Genomic DNA, 10,137 nt, shown 5'->3' on the forward strand with positions numbered 1-10,137 from the left:
CGAAGGGAGGTGAGGGCTCGGATGAAAGATGAAAGATGCGGGCTTTGGGCACAGGTGTTGCTCCAGGTGGGGGTCCCGCAGCCCGGGCCCCCCTCAGGATTTGTAAGAAAACATGCAAATCTGCGCTGTTGACTTCATCATATGTGACCAGTTGGAGTTGAAGAAAACTTGCGTGATGTTATCCTGAGCTCTCTCTCTCTCTCTCTCTCTCACACACACACACACACACACACACACACGCACACACAGTTACAGTTACATAGGACCTGGCCCGCTACCCTCCTCACCTGTCTTGGGGCTCCCTATGAAAAAGGGGACTATCATAACCACATGTGTGGAAATATGCAAAGCTAATCGGCCATCCCAGCAACAAATAAAATAGCAATTCCCCATGTCCCCGCAGGAAGAGCCAGGCTTGTAAGGGAGGTGAACAAAATGCCTTTAGAGACCGAAAATCACCGGGAAAGCACAGGTTTCAGACTGCAGTCCCTGTAGGAACATAACACGGAATATTAGCGGAATATTCTCTGTTTGTCTTTTTCTCGACTTTTTTTTTTCTTCTTCTTTTGCTGTCTAATGTTCCTAAGTAGCCTCTGCATCAGCGCCGTGGCCCTTATAATGTGCGCTGCTTGAGGATCCTGGCATATAATACTCCGATTGTGGGACAGCTGTTGGCAGCGCTGTTTTACGGTGTTCAGTCCATTTGGCTTTAATAGCAGCTTTCGGGCGGACCGCTACTCTATCCCCTCACCGCCCCCTCAATTACACCTCCTCTGATACTCTGCTGGCCTAAAGACTCCTGCAGTAAAAAAAAAAAAAAAGAAAGAAAGAAAAGAAAAACAGCCTCTGAAATGCAATACATTTGAAGAATGGGCTCTGACTTTTAAGATTCGGGGCTATACTCAGATGATTTCAGGGGCAAGCAGTGTTGGGCAAAGCAAGTGGTGAAGGAGGGAGAAAGGCAAGGAGGGAAGGAGGGGAGGTGTAACGCAGCTCGTTGGCCTGGTTTAACAGGCCACCGACGACTTAGTGGGGAAAAAGTGGTCATTTGGTCTCGATGAATGGCAGTGGAGATGAAGGGGGCTCTAGGTGGGCCTGTGATCGGGGCCCTTTCTCAGGCTGTAAAAGAAATGCGACTGGATGTCTGAAAACTTAAGAACACCAGTGACGGTGTGTTATTTAGCACTCTGTAATTTGTTAAATATCAAATATCCTGCTGACAAATGCCAATTTTAATTAGCCCCGCGAGTGTGTGTGTGTGTGTGTGTGTGTGTGTGTGTGTTCTTCCCGTTCGTGTGTCCTTTTTTCTCAGATAATCACACTTATGAAGAAAAAAAAAATCACAAACTATCACTGTGAGAGTACTGGAGTCCTGTCTCTCGGCGTCTCTGCATATTACAGACAGGAAAAAGTTGGAGGAAGCGTCAGTTCACTGCGCACAGACCCCAGGCTCACCCTTAAATGTATTTATTAAATGTATTCTTTCATTTTACAACGAGTTGCATTCAAGGCCGTTGAGATTTTTTTTTTTCCCATCGATTTAAATAGAAACGGTGTTAAAGTTAGAAGAGACGACCCGTCATTTATCATGAATAATAACATGCACAGTGACTTCTTTGACAAGTTATCTGAGTTGATATTTTCTATTTCTATATATAATGATACCAAACTCTAACAGAAAACTAAAATATTATAATAAATTACAGATTATAAAATTGACAAAAAAACAGTTTGTGCCCTTTTTTTTTTTATAAAAAAAAAAAAGTGCTGTTTAAAACTAAATTCTGAACCAGAACAGGAAACCAACCAAATTAATTTCATTCAAACGAAAAGAAATTAAACAATTTTAAATTAGTGCATAGCCTCCTGGATCACCTGTCATCATAAAGTTATATTTAAATGGGTGGGCTGTAATTAACAAACATCAGTTGTACAATAAAAATATAAATCGAAAAGGGAAGTTGTTCTAAGGGAGACAGTGTTTAATATAATCCGAAACGAAAAATAAAAGGTATCTTCAGTCAGGGAATTTTTATTTATAGTTTTCTCGAAGTTTATTGAGAGTTTCCCTAAAAAAAAAAAAGAAAAAGAAAAAAAGAAAAGAAAGAAAGAAAGAAAGAAAAAAAAGCAGAGTGGAGTTTTCATCGGAGAGTGGCTCATTGTCCATTTTGAACAGAAAGAATGAGATCGATCCTCCTTCTAAACGTTTTTATTAGTCCTGACAACAACTCCACAAGTGTACCGTCACCCACGAGCGAACATTAAGTGCATAGTCTTATTTTTAAGTGGCCCGAATAAATCGAAGGAGGTCGACTCTATGTGAAACAATATTTTTTTCTTGCACTTAAAGCAACGAAATAATAAGGTATTTTCCCAGAAAATCCTTCAAGTATAATCCTGCTCCGGATCGATGTGGCATTGGAGCTGGTGGGTTATCGATCTGCTGGTGGTGAGACACGAGGCCTTGACTTACACTGCAAAACAATGGAGCCCTTTAACGAATCATCAGCCACGTTTGTATTTTTACTCTCTATTAACATATTTGTCTTCTTTCTTTAAAAAAAAAAAAAAAAAAAAAAAAAACCCATAAAGTTTAAATATCCGACAGAGTGTTCAATTAATCAATATTTCCAGATTCATTTTCAGATTCACATTATCAGTGTAAACATGAGAGTCCACAGCAGCTTCAGGATTCAGATCTCTTTAAAAGAGATGCCTTGAAGTGAAATTATGTCGAGTTGAAGATTTTCTTTTTAGCCTCTCAGCAAAACAAAACATGACAAAAGAGCTGAACAGAGGCTGAGAGCTGCGTTAACACAGCTGTTTTTGCAGTGCAACTCCCGAACTGAACCTCCTCACCGCAGCCCCGCGGTCTACTCTCTTTTGGGTTTGAAAAAAAAAAAAAATCTTTTGCAAAGAAAAAATATAATAATAAATAAATAATAAATAAATAAATAAATAAAAAAAACGAGCGCAACGCGATATTAAATCACACATTATAGATGAGTTTCATCATGTGGACGCGGCCCCTCCGAGGATAAACACGGCGGTGCGTGAGGATCCAAGTTATTATTACTGAGGGAGCGGCCCTTTCACTGGCAGCGCCCTGCATCCTCATTACATCCACCCCAAAAAGAGATGAAGGTCTAAATGAAGTTATTGCCATCCAATGAACTCAAATTAGCCGAGGCCACACCATGACGGACAGCTCGGGCAGCAGGGAGGTGGGGGAGAGGCGCTCGGAGGGAGGACAGGTGCCGGAGGATTGGCAGGTGTACGTCTCTGATGCGCATTTCATGGTTTGCGAGGCCCCTTAAGTGAAGCTGGCTTCATTTCGAATCTCCGTGGTTAAAGCCAGTTAATATACCTGTGTTATTATTAAAGGGCCTGCAGTCACCTTGCGAGCCTGCGCCGTGACGCCTCACCCCTCCCTCACACCCCGACCGCTCCACACTTTGTTCCCATCTATTCCGTTTCTTTATCAGCCATTCAAATGTAACGTTTCCCTCTCTCTCTCTCTCTCTCTCTCTCTCTCTCTCTCTCTCTCTCCCCCCCCCCCCCACACACACACACACACTCGCCCGTCCACAATCTCTCCATCCGGTTGAATGGCTTTCCTTTCTTGTCGCTAAGGTCCTCATTGTGTTTGCTACCTGAGTCAGCAAGGGAGGATGAAAAGAGGAGAGTTTGACGGAGGAAAGGACGGGAGAGAGAGAGAGGAAGGAGTAGTTTGACATGCAGGGGAGGGAGACAGAGGCGATGATAGGCGAGCGGGGGCCCCTGTGAGGAGCTGAGTGAATTTACCTGCTCCTCCGGTGGCGAGTTGTGCGTGATGGTGTGTGTGTGTGTGTGTGTGTGTGTGTGTGAAGTTAACACAGCGGCCAACTCGACTTTATTGCTGTTTATCCCTGCAGCAAAAGCTGTCAGGCGCTGACAGATTGGCAGCATCTCTAATCAGTGCCCTCTTCCCTTCTCTCCGAGCTCCCCCCCCCCCAACTCAACTCGTTCACTTCGGATCTGTCACCGATGGATTCCCACTAATGGCATTTATTCTTTAGGTGACAGATATAACGCACATATAGACAAAAGTGCAACTCTTTCGTTTTCCATTCCACCAGTCGAACGATGTCGAGATAATTATCAGGTTTCATCGTTCGAGCATCCAGATATCTGTATTCAGAATAAAAAATAATAATAATAAGGAAAACGGAATTGGATTAAATTTGCATACATGTTTAGAACGTTGAAGTAGTAAACTTCACTACAACGTCAGCTGCAGCAAAAAGAAACAGACGAACAGTTTTTCTCTGGAGGCATCAAATTCAGCCTGATTATTATTATCCAACCAAAACTCAAACTATTGTCCTTATCATGCAGAGTGGGTAACAAATTAAACGCAGCAAAAAGAAAAATAAGTTGATGAAGACTTCCTGTCTGGTCTGAAAAATTACAAATGAAAGTGGATTTGTGCATTTTCTTGATGATTAAACATGATTTCTCTTTGATCTCGTCGAGATGAAAAAAGCTCATTGTTAATGTCCCGGCTGCTGACCGAACCTGACCTTTCGTCCACATCTATATTTAATATAAATATTTAGAGCTTCATAATAACATTGGATAAATGAGACCCCCCCCCCCCCCCCCCACACACACACACAAAAACGTGTCTCACTTAAACTTCCCACCTTCCATAACTGCATATGCATTGATCTTTTTTTTTTTAAAGTATCATTATTTTTATTAAAAACCAACGTTTGTGTGTGTGTGTGTGTGTGTGTGTGTGTGTGTGTGTGTGTGTGTGTGTGTGTGTGTGTGTGTGTGTGTGTGTGTGTGTGTCGGACTGGAGTGGGTGTTGATATTCCGCACACGCAAGACTGTCAAATAAAATCGGCCAGCATAAGAACTTCAAGTGCTGGAAGAAAAAAAAAGGAAGAAGAAGAAGCAGAAGCAAAAAAAAAAAATCTTTATGAAAGGCACGACATCCAACCTGAGCTGTCCGAGTCTCGTGCAGGGCCCCGCAGAATAACAGGGGACCTAAAGCTATATTTCACTTAGAGCCTTCAATGGGATTGGTGCTTATCTCGCCAGCACAGCGCTGCTGACCTGTAGGCTGCCGCATCAGAGCTGTGTGTTTGTGTTGAGGTGTTGACCTGTCAGGGGGGACTTGTTAGGACTTTAACTCCGACTGCTGGCGGTCTCCAGACATCCGGGGGTGGCATCGATTTGAAACTTGTCCTGTCTAATTTGATGATAACATCCAGGCTGCCCCGCCGCAGCACCATGGACAGCGCACTGTCTTGACCTTGCCTCGCTATCAAATTACCCCCGTCTGGGCCACGGTGGGAGCCCAGCACCAAGTTTACTATAGGCTGAGAGGGAGGGGGAGAGAGGGGGAGAGGGGGACAGATAGAGAGAGCGAGAGAGAGAGAGAGAGAGAGAGAGAGAGAGAGAGAGAGAGAGAGAGAGAGAGAGAGAGACGGAGGGAGAGAGATTTGCTTCTTTCACCAAAGACAAATCTTGTGTGAAGCCAGTGCTTACGGCTCTGTAATGCTGTGGTAAATCAAGAGGAGGTTGGCGGTTTGCATTGGCTGTCGCGCCAACCGCCTATGTAAATGATACTTAGTTACATTTACACAAAGACTTTATTTGATGTTTTTTTTCTCCTTTCTTTCTTTCTTTCTTTTTACGCATGCCTGTGTGTCTTCATTCAGTCTGATACCACACAGCCAACTTCAACTCTGTCACTGGATTTCAAACCGACCGTTTTACAGCCAGGTTATATAAGAATGGATTGTCACCTGTCCTACACTAAAGACTCTCCAGTGGTGGAGCAAGTGCTCTGATCCATAACTTATACCGCCCTGTAAAAACACTCCAAACACAAGAGTCCTGCTGGAGTGCAGTTAGTGAGCCTAACTTGTGTATCAGTTGTACATTTTTCAAATGTATTATAATTATTATTATTATTATAATTTTGTTCAGCCGATATTGGCTGCTCACATGCTTCTGGATCGGTTTATATGTTGTCTGATATAAAACCTCTTTTTATCTTTTATCATGATGCAGAAGAAGATGGATGATTTCTATTCAAACTCCAAGAAGTTTACTGTTTCAGTGCACTGTTGTCAGTGTGGACGTCAAAGTGAATTTTAAGTGTAAACTGTCATATCTTTGTCTCAAGTGTTGGATAACCACACTTGAGAGATCCAAAAAAATGAGTTTACAAGCGATATATTGATATTGTGTTTTATTTTACTCCCTGATATCGGCATCAGTATCGGTCCTAAAAAAAAAAGAATATCTGTCTGTTACAATGTAATGAAAGTACCAAAGTAAAAGTAGTAATTCAGAAGAATGTCCAGTGACAATATTATATATTTTATTTCTGCTTTTTAAATGCATTGCTGTGTGAGAAGCATTTTACTGCTGTAACCGGCTGAGGTGGAGCTCACTTTAACCACTTTGGGTAGTTTAAATGTTTATTTTATACCCCAAACTTTCTTTTCTATGTATCCTAATCTGCTCAGCAACTTAAACTGTCAAATAAAAGCTGGTAGTAAAAAAAAAAAAAAAAAAAAGTGCAGACATTCCCCTCACTTCCATTCCTCCGCCGCTGCTCGTACAATACAAGTTTGTAAAGTCGTCCAGGAACACCTTCTGCAGGTTAAACGCTGCGACGTCGAAACATTCGTGAAGCAGATTGAGAGATTTATATTTTTTTAACAGTCATCTTTTCGATCACAGGAGCTGCAAGAGGGGGAAAAAAAGAAAAGAAAGAAGAAGCAACAGTTCTTGACGCATCAGCCAGGCTTGAAGTCAGACCCGAACAGACCCGAACCGAACCGAACAGAACAGAACAGAACAGAACAGAACAGAACAGACCCGAACAGAACAGAACAGACCCGAACAGAACAGAACAGAACAGAACAGTGTACAGTGTGGGGATGTCTGCCGGATACACGTGCGCGCCGGTGCGCGTAAATAGATGCGAGGCAGTAAAAGAGGACGAAAACAAGCAATTTATATTTCGCAAATCGTCGCGGAGTAGTTACACCCTATCAGCTGGTGCACATACTGTGGTAACAAGTTGATTCGGGGGAAAAACCGGAACGTCTGAAAGTTTGAGAGAGAGCCCAAAGGCAGTGACGGGAGGAGGATTTAGCGGTGGAGGCAGAGAGAGGGAGAGAGGGGCTGTTTGATGGAGCTCCACAGCTTTGAGACAGCTTGTTAATTAAAACCCCAAGAGATGAGGCTCTGCAGCCACCGTCCATATCAGAGCACTGCTAACTATACTGACAGCAAGTTACTTAACAAGCGAGCGCCTCAATCCTATACCGGGGTTTTTCTTTTCTTTTTCTTTTTTTTCTCTCCTTTTTATCACAGGCGAGCAGTGAGATATTCTAATTCGTTAAAATCCCACTGTGGCGTTGAAATATCTTGTTTTCTACTTAAGAAATTATGACAAACCTTTCCGTATTCTCTGTCATGCCAGGGATGGAGCCCAAATGGCTGCTTACGCTGCCCCCCTCTAAAAATCCGCACATCAGCTTAAATGTGGCAAATTCGATTAAGGAGGGGGGGAAAGAAAGACATGTCACAAAATGAGCGAATTAGTCTAGACATAAGGTTGGCTGGTATTAAAATCTTAGCTTTATATTCAGACATTGGAATTATTTCCCCTCTCTCTCTCTCCCTCCCCACAAAGAAATAAAAAATCAGAAGTAGCTGGAGATGGAGAGACGCAGATAGGCCTGCGTGCGGACACAAAGAGGGCGACGTCAAGTCAAAACAAAAGAAGATACTGTGTGTGTGTTTCTTTAGCCTTTCTTTCTTTCTTTTTTTTTTTTTTTTTCTTGGTGAATGCGTTTTCTGATCAATTTCAATCGAGGTCACCGTGCGCTTTGTCCCCATGCATTATTCCACCTTAATTGAACCCCGCAACCCGCCCTTTGCCTGCGGGATCCTCTGCGCAATTTCAATTCTATATGCATGCGTGAGATGATGGCTTGTTAAGTCGAGGAAAACAAATACCAAGAGAGCCTTACTCAAACACTCAAAATGTATGACGGGGCCCATGCCCATTGTTCCAAAAATAATTGAAATGCTGCTTCCCTTCTCTTCTTCTCCCCCCCCCGCTCGCTAATAACGTGTTAGCCAAGTGCAGGCCAACTCATGTAAATAGCAGGCGAGAGGAGAGGTGGCTTTGGAGAGGGGAGTGAGGTGAAGCCTGACTGGGTTCGTGTCTTCCGTGGTGGTGGTGGTGGGCGAACGGCTGCAGGTGGAGAAGCCCCCGTATACAGTACAAGCGGACCTGCTGTGTTGCACCACCCAGGATCCAACAGGGGGGAGGGTGTGTGTGTGTGTGTGTGTGTGTGTGTGTGTGTGTGTGTGTGTGTGTGTGTTGGAGGGGGTGTCCACAACACATGGTAACACAGCTCAATCAACAGTGTTGGTTTGACTGTTCTGGAAAACTAGGAAGATTCTCAATCCCGCAACTTTTCTCGTCTCCAGAAGTTCGTCCCCTCTCCTCTCAGCTAATGGGAAAAAAAACGCAAACAAGAAAAACGCTTCTCTCTTGTTATCGCGAAGATCAGCTATAAATAGACCCTTTACAGAATAAAACCAGCCGCCATACTCTCAAAATAATCATCTTTTAATCCCCATCTCGTATTTTAATTGGATATAGTGGAGTTTGTGTTTTAGATGTCTTCACATGAGGGAAAAAGATGAAGCCACAGCGAGCGAAAACGAGCCAAAACCACCATTCACAGCCCACATGGGCTGCACTTGCACTGTTTATCTCCCACCACATAAGAGGAAGTCTTTTTTTTTCTCCTTCTTCTTCTTCTGGATCTGTCCAGTGATCTATTGGCAAATTAAAAGATGGTGAAAATACATGACTTCCAGTTGGCGATCAGTATGAAGCGCTGTAGATACAAACACGCTGCAGTCTTCATAAAGAGGTGCATCTTTGCACTTGTATTTGACGACTTTAAATCATTTACACGCTGATGTTTTATTTCAGTTCGCACCGTAAGGATTTTTTTTTTTTTTTTTTGGTCAAAGGTGAATAAAACTCGTTTTGAAAATAAAGCGTTTCCCTGCAGCAGTGCCTCTGTCTTCCAAATGCGTGTAAAGTGCGTGTTTCTTTGTCACTGGCCGCCGTATTAAGGCCCCCTGCACCTGATCTGTTTGTGGCTGGTCTGGGGCCACGGCGCTTTTTTTTTCTTTTAAGACAGCTGTAAAAGGCTCTCGGAGTCTCCAACACATTCATCAACGTCAGACACCGACAAGCCGCTATTTAGTGAAAGTGTAACTGCAGCAGTATATCTCAGAGCAGAGTGGGCCACTCAGCAAACAATACAATGGACTTTTTTTTTTCTCTCCCTCCCATCCCTCCGATTGCAAACCAGTCTGAAACAGATTATAACGTCGGACAGATGGTTGTTAAAAACAATGTACAAAAACTTTTATTTTGGATTATTATTATTTTTAATAATCTGAGGCGAGTGAAACGTTGCGTTAGTCACTGCTGAACCTGCAGCAGCCTGCTCAGTGACAGCATGTGTCCGCATTAGTCCAAAAGATTTGACATCCAAAATGTTTCCTAACGTCTCTGCTGTGCTCTGCGCTCCGACTTGATTCTCTGGTTGCGTCGCCGAATTAACTGTGCTTGTCTTTAGCTCAAACTAAGGAGACGTTATTTATTTGAAACGGATAATTAACGCCCTTTTATTCCTTCCAACACAATTTAGATTTAACTGACTGTATATGTTGCACTGCTTAAGCAAACAATTAATTAACTAAAGCTCAAATATTGCGCGATAGTCTGCGTTACCATCGGTTTACATTCAAATTAAACGCTTTGCTGATCGCTGGCTTTAATCGATGTGATTCCACGGCTTAGCAAAAACAAACACAAATGTCAGTCGACACAGGATAATGCAATTATGAAAACTCCCCCGCCAGTCACAGCGGTGCGGTTTGCGTTAGATGGTCGTTCTGAAATTTCCTGCTTTTTTTTTTTTTTTTTAACAAAAATGGCTTTGGTGAGGCTGCTCTGTGCTGTGCTGTGCGGTGCTGTGCGGTGCGGTGGACTGTGGGGCTGAGAGCGCAGAGCTGAGGAGAGAGAGAGAG

The sequence above is a fragment of the Acanthopagrus latus genome, chromosome 5 (genome assembly GCF_904848185.1).
Source record: "Acanthopagrus latus isolate v.2019 chromosome 5, fAcaLat1.1, whole genome shotgun sequence".
Classification (NCBI taxonomy): domain Eukaryota; kingdom Metazoa; phylum Chordata; class Actinopteri; order Spariformes; family Sparidae; genus Acanthopagrus; species Acanthopagrus latus.